At 44.1% G+C, this 15,994-nt stretch overlaps 1 protein-coding gene across 3 annotated transcripts in view; it reads left to right on the top strand.

The window, feature by feature from the left end:
• Positions 1-5,433: 5,433 nt before the first annotated feature.
• ripor2 (RHO family interacting cell polarization regulator 2) overlaps positions 5,434-15,994 on the top strand; it is a 56,675-nt gene continuing 46,114 nt past the window's right edge. For 2 of the 3 annotated variants that reach the window (XM_080862932.1, XM_080862930.1), the window contains exon 1: positions 5,434-5,725. The gene's annotated coding sequence lies outside the window, so the exon portion shown is untranslated. Of the gene's footprint in view, positions 5,726-9,614; positions 9,671-15,994 lie in introns of those variants that run through there. The other variant, XM_080862931.1, reaches the window with a different exon arrangement.

Here is a 15,994-nt window from a genome sequence, read left to right as displayed (position 1 = left end):
TTTGGCACTGAGTCAGAGTGCATGTAATTTAAATGGACAAGCCACCAGTGAGGGTTAAGCACAAGCATAAATCCTGAGAAAGTTACCTGGATCTTGCAGAGTTCTCTTTCCAGGTATGCCACCCATCAGGAAGAAGTAGTACAAGCTCACATCCACACCTAAGGCCCATTTAGACTCACTAGCTGACCTAACATGAACATCGGCTGGACTGTGGAGGTGGGGGGATCAGGAGCACCTGCAGAAAATCCATGCAGCTGCAGGAAGCACCTGCAATCATCCAAAAAGGCTCCAGAGGACAAGGAGGTTTGAAACTAGAAACTTCTTGCTGTTAGGCGACAATGTTAACCGAAGTGGTATCATTCCACAGCAACATTTCACTATAAATAACAAATTCCAAACTAAAACAGTTCAAAATGTATTTTAATGAAATGAATTCACCACTTACAGACGTGTTTTAAAACCAGTCAGTCACATTTCTTAACCATTTCTAAAGATGGTTATGTGGTAGTGTCTGCTAAAACCAGTAAGAAGCCTCGCTGCTGAATTCCTTTTCATTTGTGGAGCTTTTTAAATCTATACAGAGTCAGAAACATGCTCTATAACACACATCCACGCCTTGTCGGTTACTCTGACTGTGAGTTGGATGATATTGTTGACACACACATGCATGGGATGCCTCCAAGCCCCAGGGGGGCCAGGAGTCTACCTGCAACAGCCAAGCTGTCATTACAGACCAAAGCAGACAGGAGCCATGGAGCCATGCCTGTACACGGCCTGTAATTGATTCACCTCTGTACAGTACGTCTGACTCAGAGAGACGTACTGAATAATAGGCAGCTTTGTACAAACTTATAGCAGCTTTAAATAAACTTTATTCACAGTAGTGATAATACTTGTCAAAAATAAAGAACAAGATTGTGTTTTAAATAGATTTTATGATATATTTATGTGTGTGTAGAAGACATTGAAAATGAGGTATGGGTCCCTCTGATGGGATGCAACCAGTTGCCAAGCCACCCTTGGCCGAGCATATCCCCAGCATGTCGTACAGTGGAACAGATCCAGAAAGACGTGCACTACTGTGGCAGCGCAGAGCTGTGCACAAGAACTGCACAGGAACAGGTTGCAGCACCTCGTTTTGGTGCCTTTGTCCACTTGGATTTCCACCGAGATTCAGACCAGAGATAATTCTCTCATTCACATGCATGCCAGCATCCAGTGTGTCAATACCCTAATGATAGTCTATACACAGAGGGGTTTTTTTGTGCAGTAAACTGAACCAATTCTGAGGTTTATGAGTGTTGCTGATTGTTCCAATCAACCGGAACTGAAAACTAGCCACAGAACATGTTTGATGTACTGAGAAATGGATTTGAAACAAAGACTGAAACATATTTCACAACACAAAGCTTGAGTTTCCCTTTTATATAACTTGCAAAGAGCAGAAGCTTCAGTAATGTTGTGAGTTACACTCGTGGTTACCTATTAAATCTGTGCATTGTTTGGGCAGCAGTAAAAGCAGCTGCATATTTAGAGCACATAAATAAATAGCAAATAATAAAGCGTGGTTTTAATGAAAGTAGAGCTGCTGATGTCGTAATGGGTGTTGGATTCAGAGGAGAAAAATTCAACAATGATTCGACCTAAACGAGGCAAGTAATCTGAGCATAGGCGGCACTCAGCCTTTCAGTCACACACATATCATCATCAGCTGTGCCTGTACATCCTTTAGCCTTGACCTCCTGGCTCTTCAGTCATGTGGTCTTTTGAAATCATCGTGGCTTTAGCAGTCAAATGCCGTTAAGCAGAGATGAGGGAATATGGGAAAAGGATCAAGAAAAGAGTAAAATGTAAAATAAAAAAGTTTGAATGAAGTAGAATCTGAGCTACAGAGAGAGACAAGAGTTTCAATGCTGCGCTACAGGCCGAGCAGGAGACTGAAGGTGGTGAACAGCAGCAGCGGCGGAGGTTGGTATGGAAGGAAAGGAGCTGTGCTGCTGGGAGGTCAGTGGAAGTTCTTCCATTCATAGTTTGTGTATATGAAAGGGTGTGTAGGTTTATGTGAACAGGGTATGCACCCACGTACGCTTGGCAGCTATACCCACACAGAAACAAGGTTTTAAAGTCAAAGAAGTCAGGAGACGCTGGCAGCCACCATAACAAGTGTGGAACAAGTATGTTTTAAGTGCAGTTTAAATCAGGGAGGGACTGACAGAGCTGGAGCACACCAGAGAAGGAAGGAGAAAGGAAAAAGCACTTCTTTTTTTAAACCTTGATTGAGGGCGTTATGTAACTGTTCCAGCTCATTTGTTTGCTTGTCTGCCTGTTTGTTAGCAAGATGACTCATTAAGTTCTGGACAGGTGCGCACGAGCATTTTACCTGAGGTGTTTTGCTTGGCAGAACTTCGAAGGGACAAACTTTTTAGAGCAAGTTGATTCATTAGCAATATAGGATAATATATTGGACAAAAACTGATTCAGATCCAGATTTTCCTTGATTGTGTAACTCAATTCGCACATGTGGAGGAAATCTTTAGCCTTAGTTTAGGTATGCAGGCTTTTTTTAAAAACATATTGCTAGATGTGTGGTTTTGTTTGTATGTAACTGGTCTGCCTGGTCTATATGTTGTTCTCTTTGTGGTGTGCATGTACACGGAGGTAAATATAGCTGCTGGTCAGGGGCTGTTGATGACAGCCATAATTACAGGCTGGGCTGTCCAACAGCTGAGAGGAAGAGAGAGAGTGTGTGTGTGTTAGTGCTAATCGAGGAGCTCATGGAAACCAACTCTCTGGCTCTACTGGACCTGAGATTTAACAGCAAAATGCACAACACAAAGTACGAGCAAATAAAAATGTACTTGCTGAAAAGATGATTAAAAAATAGGGATGAACCGCTCGGCCACAGTTAGTGTGAAAGACGAAGGCTGAGTAATGATCGTGTTTGAGGTGAGTGGCTGCATTTATCTGGCAGGCTCAGGTGGGGAAAGTTCGCTGACAGCAGAACATATGGAGCTGCTAATGAGGAAGAGATGCCTTAGGGTGATAAAAACAATTCAGAAAGTTAGCATTATGTCGTTAAGCCAAATGGTGGCTTTATGGCTTCCCTTCAGACATAAACACTTTAAATCATCATCTGACTTTTAGCAAGAAATACAATAAGGACATTTCCTCCAAGTCGTTCCTCTAAACCTTTATCCGTCTTTCATTCATCCCTCCTCTCTGTCTGTATCTGTCATCATCGTTATGCAGCCTAATGGCCGGCGTATGCATTTCCCATCAAGTAGAAATTAAATCAAGAATGACTTTGACGATTTGAGTCACTTTGTCAGCTCACTTTACAGATTCACAGTCATCTCATTTCTTCTGTTTCCCTAAAGCTAAGTTACATTCGTGTCATGTCGAAATCACGCTCCACAAAAGCTGTCCGTAAGGTCGATGGCTCAACAGGCTTTGATTTATGACTAAGCTAGCCTACTTTTGTCAGATTATGAGTTCTGTGGATTTCTCTGCCTTTTTATCGATGTTTTAACAAGGAACTAATACACTCGGTGAATCACAGCTGAGCAGTCTGTGGTCACAAGTGAAAGGGTTCCCCTTCCTGCTGTAACTACTGCAGGACGCTGGTGAAATCAGCGATCCGTTCAGTTTAAAATTCTGCTCATAAAGATTGATTTGGGCATGTGTTACACTTTATTGCACACTTATCCAGGAAAGGATTAAAGGACAGCAAACCCAGCTTTCCCTCCAATGCACTGTACAGCTGGCCGATCAGCAGTCCTGAAGACGGAAAGATGTGTTTTAAAGGTGTTTCTAACAATGTTTAACCACCTTATGCATCTCTGTAGCCTCTTCTTGATTCTTTTAGACCTTGTGCCACTTATATCTGATCACAGCTTCTCACCCTAAAGAGCACCTTTGGCCTTTTTTTAAGAAAAGACAATTAATTTAACACAAAATTAAAGAAACTGACCAATTTCCAACCTGCATGAAAACCTCATGAACCCACCCTCTAAGATTAATCATATCGGTGAGTCTTTTTAAAAGTCCCTCTCTCTACTAAAAACCAAGCTGATGGATTAAAAGGGACAAGCCATTTTCTGCTCCCTTTGCTTCTTGGAAGGGTGAGCTGAATTGGATTTGTATGGACTCAGCGGAACAATGTATCCACTTATGGAGGGCAATTATGTTGGCAGGAGCACTTCACGACGAGTCGCTCTTCATAAGTCGTGCCACAGAAATGTATTTTCCCTCGGCCTCAAATAGCAGCACCTGCGCTTCATGCTGTTTGTAGCTTCTAAAGATGGAAGCGTTTGTCTTCTTCATGGTTCCCTCGCATGTAATTCGGTTAGTTTGCAGCTTGCTTTCCAAGGAAAAGACCTCCCAGCAAACCCCTATTGAGGCAAACAGGCTGACGAGGTGATTTGGAATAATCTGTTGGTGCTAAGATGTACATTCACGGGTAATTATATAATCAGTCGTACAACCTGACAATAAGAGAAATGAAACAGCGAGGCACTGGTGAAATGTTGCAGAATGAGGCATGAAATTATTTTAATTCCTTAAAGCTATGAAAGCTTCCTAAACATGATCCCACTGCTGTCCAGAGCGCACATGGAGATAATTCATAATCTAACTCAATACATTGTTCTATATTTTCTCTAATGTGAGTGTGCATGAACGCATCCCTATTAGTGAATGGTTTATGAAGTGCAGATCATATCCTGTAGCTGATAAACCTTTACAAACAGCATGTTTATGAAGGTCTTTCCTTTTAATTGCACATCACTAGCTTGGCACATATTTATTACACATATTTATATATAGAAATAATAAAAATGGTCATTTGGACTATTTATAGATCAAAATAAAAGAGAGACACTCCAAATAATTCCTCAGAGAGGGAAAAATGTTTCCTATTGGCTCCCAGTCTCCCCTTATTATCTGTGCCAAGTTTTTATTATCTACACTGTACACAGCAGATAAAACAGGGCAGCTTCACAGCATGCTGAGACATCAACCAATGCGCGTACAGTGCAGTAACCCTGTCTGATGTCTGTATGAGTGTTAGCTTGTAGATTATAGCCAATAAAAAGCACCAAAAGAAGTCTGCAAAATTGTGCAATAATATGATCTCAGCTGATATGGGCCACCTTTTGCAGGGTTATCAAGGTGAGATATTAAATAACAGAAGTATTCAGTCTTTGAAACTCACGATAATACAGCTCGTTCATTTTCGGAGATGGAGACAAAGGGAGAGACGCGTAAATGAATGCACGTACGGGCACCCCCACCGCCACACGATGGAGTTGGGGGTCATTCTTCAGCCGTGGTTAGGGTACAGAAAAGATCGACCCCGCCCTCCCCGTGACATCCTCCGCCTCTGATTGGCCGTCGCTGTTCAGGAGGAGCGCTGCAAACACAAACTGGAATGTGTGAGTGGGCTCAGTGTTTGCTCTGGTCGGAGCCGCGACGACTGTTCGTCGAGGTGGGGGGGGTGAAAAATAAAGCGACGATCATCCATCACTCAACCGGGCAGCTGGTCCGTCTCTCTGGGAATGAGATTTTCTGAACTGTCACTGAATCGGTGCTAAAACCCTCCGCGCAGAAAGCGAGAAATCACTTTTGTGTTTTATATATATATTTTTTTCTTACGCATGGATGGAGAGGCGCAGGTAGACGGTCGGAGACGCCGCTGAGGAGCCGCTGTCGTGAAGTTTTTCCAGAGGTGGGTTGAAGCATTGTTCGGTGCTACTTCACAGAGGGTTAAACCGGGAACAAAATAGGCTCGTGGTTTGGTGTGGTGCGCTCATTCAGGGGAACTCCTCTCCCACTGTGGAGGAAGGCTGATTCCCCCGGGCACTGGGTTAGTGGATCAAGGCAACGCGTGAATTGATTTCACTGAGGATGAAGCTTAGTGGAGGATAAACGTACGGAAGCCTATAATAATTTCATTTTCAACCCCTTACATAAATCTCTTAGATCACATAATTAAACTTATAGAATAATAATTTGTTTTGGGGGCTTCACGCTTTTCTGAAAATAAACAACTTCAGGAAATTGAACTCCGACACTGTAAAACGGAGAGTATATTTAGCCTCGAACATGTGCGTGCGCGGCTCTTTGTGTCATGTGTCACTCTGTTCTTCTGACAGATGATCCGCTGTGATCAGTGTTGATTGGAAGCATGCAAACTAGGTTTAAAATTGTATTATCGCAGCATCCACACGTGTTGGGACTCAGTGCAAGTGAAATGCCAGAATCAGGCCAGTGATTTTTACAAATGCATCTCTGGGTTTGTTGGGGATGAGGCAGGGTCATAGGGCATCCATTGTCCACTGAAACCACCCACGGTGGATCTTCCAGCTGAACCAGAGCAGATAAATGGAACAGCAGCAGCGCTGAGGAGGAACTGTCTGTGAAGTGAGCCCTGACTGTTCTGTCAGAAGACATTGCCAGTAGTTAGCAGGTTTCTACCTGCCAGATTGCTGCTTCCTGGGCCCTCTAACCCAGAGGGATGCATGAATTTCCTCGAATTTTAAAAATCTAGCCCTGTTTAAAGGCTTTCCAACTGAGCTGACGTTATCTCTTCAGCTGCGTGTCCTCCAAGTTGATCAAAAGGTTCTTCAGGCAATCAGAAGTCTTCAGTTCAAAGCCATCTCCAGCACACATATAAATAACAACAAAACAACATGAAAATTGGCTGCCTATAAAACCACGCAGACGTCCATCCTGGCTGCTCATGCCGTTTCTGAGGAATAGGGCTTTCTTTTTTTTTTCCAGGGCTAAATGCTCTTTCAGTGCAGCGCCAGGCTGACTTTGATATGGTTAAGTGGAAGTGCTTTGCTTCGCTGCCAGGCTGTTTGGGCCGTGGTTAAGCTGTTTGAAGGGGGCTGGAGACGAGGGGTAGGGTGTTTGTGCCAAGCTGAGATGGGCTGCGGGGATGCAGGACCAGCGTCTGTTCCCAGACTCTCACACATGCTCCCCCCCTCACCTTCTCTCCACTTTACCACAACCAGCTTTTCATTCCCCGCATCTGCTGCCTCAACCGTCCCTCCTTTTTCTCCCCCCTCTCTCTCTCCAGCTTTCACTTTCTGAGTCTCACACATGCAGGGGCAAGCACACCCACATGCACTCATTTCCTTCTCTTTCTCTCCAAAAGCCTCATTAAAGGAATTATGACTGTGTGGTTTGGAGGAAATTCAGAGGCTCTGTCATTTTGTTGGGTTTTCCCCTCAACTACCAAAACACAACACTGCAGCGTTGGTGTCAACTAAGTGGGACAGCTGCCAGTTTCACAGAGCCCAGAGATTTATTAGATGTCACTCTTCTTTAAATCTGACCAGAAGTTAAAAACCCAAAGATATTCAGTTCACTATCAGATAAAACAAGGAAGTATGTTTATGGTTTTGAAGCCGTTTCCAAAGAAAGTTTGGCATTGTTGCTTGGAAAAAAATCTAACCATCTCAAGTTAGTGTCGATCATCAACATTATTTTTTTATTGAGCAGCAGCCCTCTAACACCATTTCAAAAATCGAAACCAAGCCCAAACTCTTGGCAAAGTTTTTAATTTAATTGCTGTTAATTTTAGTAAACTGTAATTATCTTGTCAACTTATCAAACCATTCAAATAAGGTTTTGAAGTTTTGTTTGTAGTGCTGCAGAGAATATTTCTTTGTGATGGTTTTTTTGTATCGTTATGAAGATACTAAAGAAATATTAGTCATAAAAACCAATAAATCTGATAATAGGTTGTATTTCAAAACCAAAAGAGAGAGCTAGTTTACTACATAGACTGTATATAGATGATGTAACTAACATGACATCACCCATTTGTTTAGAAATACTGTTTTGAAGCTTCAAATTTGAAAATCTGGACGACTCAAACTTGTATTGGTTTGTTTGTTTGTTTGTTTTTATGAGTGTCTGTAAGTGAATGAGAGGCTAAACCTGGCAAGTTATCAGCAACCACTAGCTAGCTGGGCTAACAAAGTCTGCGTGTTACTTACTGTGATCTAAAATAAGAAGTTAGTTTCACTGAGACAACAGCAAACACAGGCTACCCTAAGCATCCACGTTCTGGATAATGCCAAACTTTAAGCTTTATGCAGTAAAAAATAGTCACCCCTGTACAGTTATTAACAAAAGTGATCATTCAAGTGGTCATTTAAGGAACTACATGTTTCAGCACTTGTTCATTGGCTTCTTTTTCAGCTCTGGGATCACTTTCATACTTAAGGGCTAAAAGCAAATCTTCTTTAAATCAACGTATTGGTCACTATGCTGATTTTTCTACCATGGTGTGACCTCACTGACCGCCTCATGTAGATACTTCAACAGAAGCGCATTATGAAGGTTATGCAAATGCCAAAACAGGATAAGCATGACCTGGTAGTCCATTGTGAACACAGTATTTTAGTGCTTTTAAGTCTATCAGCGTCTCACACATGGCGCACTTGACCTTTTTCTTCCTAAGTAGACCCACTTGTACTTCTCAGGAATATTGCATGTGTGTGTGTGTGTGTGTGTGTGTGTGTGTGTGGGTGCTTGTATTCACTACATGCACCTACATATGTTTTTCCATCTGTGCGCATATATGTGGTTTTTTTGGGGGAAACGAAGGCCTTGCATTCTTACAGGAGGAGTGCCTCCTTGAAGTTTTCACAGCTGATAGTTATTTCTTAAGGACCGTAGGCTGCAGAAAGTTAAAGCTCTCCAAGTCCCAGTGGAAGGAAATGAATCCAATTGGAGTCTTTTGACGCTCCGAACGCTCTGAAGAAGTTTGATATTGAGGACGACTTGAAGAATAAAGTCTCAAAACTCCTGCTGAGTTCATCCTGACTTCCATTTTTAACCTGCGTCTGGGAAGCTGCTGTGATACAAACCGTGACTTGCAAGAGGCAGATTTTTTTTTCCGGTCCTTTGATGAAACTTGAATGCTCCCTGTGGAGAAAATGGGTCATTCTGATCACTGGTATACTGTAGATGACAGTTGTTTTCAGAGCACATCCAGTCTAGTGTTATTTTAGTAACAGAGTCTCTTTGTAACTTTCCAAAGTTTAGCAGAAATGTCTGTTTGTGTAAAGAGCTTCATCACATGCTGAGCTAACTGAGATAAACCTCCATTTAGGATGTGGAGTGAGATAAAGCTGCCAGCTGTAAGTCAGAGGTTATCTCAGGATGATAGTCTTATTAGGCTGTTCCAACATGCCTGGCCCTACAATCACTGCCTCCTCAGAGGGGGTGTGTGGGAGGTTTTTCATGTTAGCTGGGAACTCTGGTGTCAAGAAGGTGGGTCATAAGCTGTTACACTGGGGTTAAGTGGTATGTGGAGGGAGTGGAGGGTTGACTGAGGCAGAGGGAAGGGATCAGCTGGAAGGAATGAGGAGTGGTGGAGGGTGATGGTATCCTCGGGGAAGGTGGGGGGGGCGGGGTCAGATGAGATAAGAGAGGAACTTTAAGTTGGACAGGAAGAGTCACTACTGGAGGTCACTTTGATGGTGGTTACACCACGATTAGCAGATAGACTTTTTTTTGAAAAGTCGCTCAGTTATTGATGTCGTATCGCTTTACGTTTATATTTACAATTTCATTTTTGACTAATTATTTATTTTGCAGAACTTAAATACTCACCAGCCTCAGCTGGACGTCCTGCCAGATCAAACATCGTGAGGTAATGATGCCTAAAATGTCACTGACGTCTAGGTCACTCCCTGACAGCTTTGATGGGTGTCCATCCTGGGCTTTCTAGGAAGGGAGAGCTTGTTTAGAAGAATTTCATGTACCACAAGGTGGGATTGTATACTTTCACCTTAAAATGGACCTGCTATACTTTTTCTTTCTTCTGTCATATAAAAGGATGGGTGTCCTTAAGGTTTTGATGGTACTAGTGCTCGGTAGTGTTGGGCGGATCGATCCAAATATCGATTGTATTGATACCAAGTCGGTATCGGTATCAGATTGATACTAGCCTGGTGAGATCGATTTTTTACTTTAGGTTCCGCTCCTGTTTGCAATTCTGTGGTTTCGGTTCATCAGCACAGAGAAAATGCAACAGAAGAAAGAAGAAGAGTAGCGCCCTGTGGCTGTATTTTCAAGTCGAAAATGAGACAGCAGCAAAATGTGGGATTTGTAGAAAGCTTGTCAGGTAAACACTACCAATTTATATAAACATAAAAAAACATATAAAATTATTTATGGAAAAGTATTGGTATCGGCGATACTGGCCCATATTTACTTGGTATCGCACCGATACCAAAATATGCAGTATCGCACACCACTACTTATCAGTAGTAAGAAATTAAGAAATTCTTAATTTCTCCAATACCAAATGCCATAAATGGGGGTTAATACTTATACCCATTTAATTCCGCTTTTCGCAACCATAGATGACTTTAAGAAAATCTGATCACAGAGCCGCATTTGTTTGATTTAAAGCACAAGAGGATGATTGTTGGACACCGTGACGGTCTGGAAGCTCATAAAAATATGGAATATAACATCAATATAGTAAAACCTTAATCTTGTGTAGCTTTTAGTCAACTGTATTAAAAGCAGACATGCTGCATTAACCTTTTTATATAAATAATACGATCAGCGTTCATTGGTTTGTGTCTGAGGGCCTGATGGGAGTTTGAGGTGGACACCACGGCCCCTCTGACAGTCTGCTTCATTACAGCGACTCAGTTTTTGCCTCCTGTGACCATTTTCAGTCACAGTGTCACAGCATTGTTTGTCTTTTCTTTCACTCTGCTTCACTCGTCCCTCTAAGAGAGACACTGAAACCAGTGCTGGCTTATTAATGAGCGGAGCTACAATAAGATTAGCCTATAGAATCGCTACAGAGGACTGAGCTGCCTAAAGACACATCAGAGCTCTTTAGGCCAGTGTTGAGAACAGTGCAGCTTAAACACAATGACTGTGGATAATAGTGCAGAAGCGCCAACCTGTTATATCCCATTAAAGTCACAACACACACAGGCTTGTGTGTACTTTTCTTTGTATGTTTTTGTTTTTGTTTTTCTCCTGACCACACGAGTAAGAAGTGGTGATGTATGAAAAATGGAAAACCGGAACAATTATGTGCCGCTAATGGACCTAATAAGTGTCCAGCTCTGTGTGTGTGTGTATGTGGGGGGGCATCAATCAGGCTGAGTGCTTGCTCGGCATCCCTTTGGGTTTTCCATCTATATTATTGTGTTTTTCTATCAGTTTCCCTCCATCCCTCCTTTCTCTGGCACTTTCTCCACCCTCCTCCACCACATCTATTTACCCCCCTGTCCTTTCTGTGCCCTCCTGCGTAGATGCAGATGAGGAATTTATGGTAGGGTGTTTGAACCCATTCTCACCCCCTCCTCCTGTTGTTTCTGAGCAGATCAGCTTGGCGTGTGTCTGTCTGAGGTAATCCTCCCCCACATCTGCGTTACTGTTCTGTGAGGTGTGCACCACATGCTGCATGCTCTGCACGAGACGTCATGGGAGATCCATGATATCAGACACACTGGCACACACACACACACACCTCTGGCCGCAGCAGTTGGTAGTAGCAGCGTTATGATTGTCATAAGCGTTTTAGCGTCCTAAGCTGATAATCTGTCTGTTTTGGTGTTTGATGTGCTTCCTCTGCAGCAGTCCAGCAGCTGGATGACACTCTGTTGGTTCACGTCTGTGTGTGTGTCGTGATCTTTTCATGTCTGGGTCTTTGTTTTGACAGCATGACAACATGAGGCTAACAGATTGGTGGCACATCCGGTGCCAGCAGTCCTGACAGTTTTCTTCATAGTTACTGATAGAAAGTCGTGCATGAGCTGTCAGCGTTTCTGGCCTACCAGGGTGATGAATCTCTCAGCTGCACTTGTCTTCTCTGCCTCCTGCCTCCAGTCTTTGCTCGTTGGTGAGCTATCTCGCACCCTTTTTTTCCCGCATGCGTGTGATTACATCTTGTCACAGACATCTTTGCAACTTAAGGCATCCTGAAGTGGGCGTTTCCATTACTCAGCTGCTTGAGGGCGTCTGTGACACACAGCTGTGCGGTGACAGATGACTTAAGAAGGTGAAGAAGGGGTTGGAATGTGTAACTCCTTCGTCCTGAGGGGAATCGTTGTAAGGATGACTGAAACCTGCTACTCAAAATACGTTCAGTGTGGTAATGATGTTTTTTTGACATTACAACAGCTGAGAATGCAGTTATCTTTGAACTGATTGTTAAAAATCTATTCAGCATTTTAGGAGAACTGAACTGCACACATGGGGAGGATAGCTATGGTTTTAGGAAGAAAACCAGGCTGGAAGCTGAGGGAAATCAAGTTGGATTATGGGAATTGTGGGATCTGATAATCCTGTTGATGTAAGAAAATACTGGCATTACATACAATATCTTTCTCTGCAATATATATTAGGAGATTTTTTTAACTCTTGCTGCAATAGGACAGGAAAGACGTGCTGTAAATGGCCTCGGGGTGCATTCAAGCCCAAGGCCTCTGCATTAGCTTTATCCATGGCTTTATCACCCGCTCTACCCAGTGAGCTAAACCAGCGCTCCTGCTTTTAGTTTACTTAAAATCATGACTTGCTTTATAGATTTAAAAAATCAATCAGCCTTCAGAGTGTTTCATCTATGCTCATGATTCTTACAAGTCTTTCAGACTGCGATTGTTGCAACTCTAGCTCAGGAGGTTCAGCAGGTTGTCCTCCAGTCTGGTGACTGATCCTCGGCTCCTCCGCTCTGCATGTCTAAGTAGTGTAAAAGTATTTAGTATTTATTTATTTATTGTCATTGTCAAGAACAATGAAATTGCGTTTGGGGCTTCCATACAACCCCAAAAAAAGAAGAAAATAATAAATACCCCTTAAAACCCAAGTGTACATATTTAACCCAGTGTGACTCCAATGCAATAAGACAATCCTTAGCAATAATGTTCGTAGAAATTCAGACAAAGACCTGAGAAACATGACAAAATACAACAATGCAACCCATTCAATATTATTGTACTGTGAGATATGATATCAGATATGATAGTTATCTATTTAAGAAAGAGGGGGGGGGGGCAGGAGGGGGAAGAGAATAAAGATATGATGCACCAATGCAGACCAGTTCATTGCTATTAAGAAGTTGGATATGGTTATTGTCCGTGAGAGGGGGGCAGAGAGTTCAGGAGCCTCACAGCCTGTGGATACAGGCTGTTGGCCAGTCTGGATGTTCTGGCCTGTATAGACCTGTACCTTCTCCCTGAGGGCAGCAGATGGAAAAGGTGGCGCGCAGGGTGATGTTGGTCCCGCAGGATACTGTGCACCCTCCTCAGACAGCGAGTGGGGAAGATATTACTGATCTCTGGCAGACTTGTTCCAATAATTCTGCCAGCTTCTTTCACCACCCGCTGGAGTGCTTGCTGATCGGCCTTGGTGCAGCTGGGGAACCACACTAGAAATCCATACGTCAGAACGCTGCTGATGGCACAGTTGTAGAAGTTCAACATCAGAGATCTGGGAATGTGTGCGCTCCGCAGTCTCCTCAGGTAGTAGAGGCGCTGTTGGGCCTTCCGTACAACTGAGGTGATATGGTTGCCCCAGGACAGGTCCTCGGTCACAGTTACCCCCAAGAATTTAAAACTGCTCACCCTCTCCACCGCCTCACTGCCAATGAAGAGAGGCAGATGGTTGTTATGACCCCTCTTCCGGAAATCTACAATGATCTCCTTGGTCTTTTTGGTGTTTAAGACCAAGTTATTGTCGTGGCACCATGACTCTAGTTGTTGCACCTCTGTCCTATAGTTTGTCTCATCATTGTTGGATATAAGTCCGAGCACTGTAGTGTCATCTGCAAACTTAACAATGAGATTGGACGCGCAGGAGGAAATACAGTCATGGGTGAAGAGAGTGTATAGCAGAGGGCTCAGAACACACCCCTGAGGGGCACCGGTGTTGACCACAAGGGTGGAAGAGGTGTTCTTACCCACTCTGACACTCTGTCTACGGTTAGTGAGGAAGTCCACAATCCAGTTGCACAGAGAGGAGTTAAGTCCCAGTTGGTGGAGTTTGGGACGGAGTTTGTATGGCCGGATGGTATTAAAAGCCGAGCTGTAGTCTACAAAGAGGAGCCGTGCATAGGTGTTCCTGTGTTCCAAGTGCTTCAGTAATGTGTGCAGCACTGTGGCGATCGCATCCTCGGTTGACCGGTTCTCCCTGTATGCAAACTGGTGCGAGTCCAGGGATGGTGGAAAAGCAGCTCTTATGTGTTTAATGACCAGTCTCTCCAGGCATTTGGCGGGAATGGGGGTGAGTGCCACAGGTCTGAAATCGTTCAGACATGTGACATTTGACTGTTTTGGGATGGGAACGATGGTTGCTGCTTTGAAACAGGATGGTACCAGTGAACAGGACAACGAGGTGTTATATATAGAGGTGAAGACGTCCGCCAGGTCCGCAGCACAGTCTTTTAGCACCTGGCCCAGCACTCCATCCGGCCCGGCCGCCTTCCTGGTGTTAATGCTCCGGAACACACGCCTCAGCTCATGAGTGCTCAGGACCGGAGAAGGGTCGGTTGAGGGGAGAGGGGACAGGACAGGGTCGGTGTTCTCCCTGTCAAAACGGGCATAAAAGAGATTTAGATCCTCAGCCAGAGTAGAACTGTCGGCTGAGGGTGATGGTGTTCTTCTTTTGTAGTCCGTGATAGCCCTGATGCCCTCCCAGACCTGCCTTGGGTTTGTGTTGTTCTCAAACCTGGCCTCGATACGCCTCCTGTGCTGCTGCTTGGCAGTCTTGATGCCTCTTCTCAGGTTGGCCCTGGCAGCACTGTATGCCTCCTGGTCCCAGGATTTGAAAGCGTTGTTCCTTGTTCGAATAAGTTGTTGAACTCCGTGTGTCATCCAGGGTGGATTATTAGGGAACACACGGAATCGTTTCCAAGTTGTTACATTGTCCACACAGAAACAGATGTAGTCCAAGACAGTGGAGGTGTAACTGTCCAATGCGACACGATTGTCAGTGTCCTGCACCTTGAATACATCCCAGTCTGTGCAGTGGAAACAGTCCTGAAGCATCGGAATAGCATCCTGCGGCCATGTTCTCACGGTTTTGGTTGTAATCCCAGTGCTCTTGATCTTTTGTGTGTATATTGGGTGTAGCAGAAGGGAGAGATGGTCTGACAGACCCAGGTGGGGATAAGCCTGGGCTCTGTACGCATTCGCCATGTTGGTGTACACCTGGTCCAACGTTCTATCTCCTCTGGTAGCACACTTCACATTACGGTGGAAATTGTGAAGTACAGATTTCAGGTCCGCGTGGTTAAAATCCCCAGCCGCAATAAAGACACTGTCCGGGTGTGCTACCAGGCTGTTATTGATGCTGCTGCTCAATTGTGCTAACGCTAGCTTAGCATTAGCATCTGGTGGAATGTAAACAGCGCAGATGTAAACGGCAGAAAATTCCCGAGGGAGATAGAATGGACGGCACTTTAACACCAAAAGTTCTTTAAGTGGTCAGTGGCACCATTTACCATCAATAAATAATCAGCAGCTGAGAAAGGTCAGAGAGTTTTTCCTTCCCTTGTAAATGTTTTGCCTTCTAACTGCGTTGGCTAAAGTGCTACTGTATCAAAGACATAAAATTCGGCGCTGTTGACCTTTAGCGCACGCGCTCACCTCTCTCCTGCTCATCCTCTGCTTCAGGCTGCAGATAAAAGCTGCCGCACTATAATAAAAAAGAAGAAATCATAAAATAAATGTCAGTTATCCGTACAGGAGATCACAGCTGGACCAGATGTGGGCTTTGTGAAACATCTGTGCGTGGAGAGACTTGGGTGTGAGCAGGTGAGCGAGTTCATGCGATGCCTGGTGCGATGGATGGTGATGCAGCGTCTCTGCTGCCTGTCTGTAGCATCTGCAGCACCATCCACGCGCTTCTCTGTGAGCGTCTGAGTCATCTTTTCGCTTTTGTTGTCATACAGCGACTCTCTGAGCTACACCCAGTACCAAAACTTTAACACGTCACACATCAGCAC

The sequence above is a fragment of the Rhamphochromis sp. 'chilingali' genome, assembly GCF_963969265.1.
Source record: "Rhamphochromis sp. 'chilingali' genome assembly, chromosome: 17".
In the NCBI taxonomy this organism is placed as follows: Eukaryota; Metazoa; Chordata; class Actinopteri; order Cichliformes; family Cichlidae; genus Rhamphochromis; species Rhamphochromis sp. 'chilingali'.
This window is presented reverse-complemented; position numbering and strand designations above follow the sequence as displayed.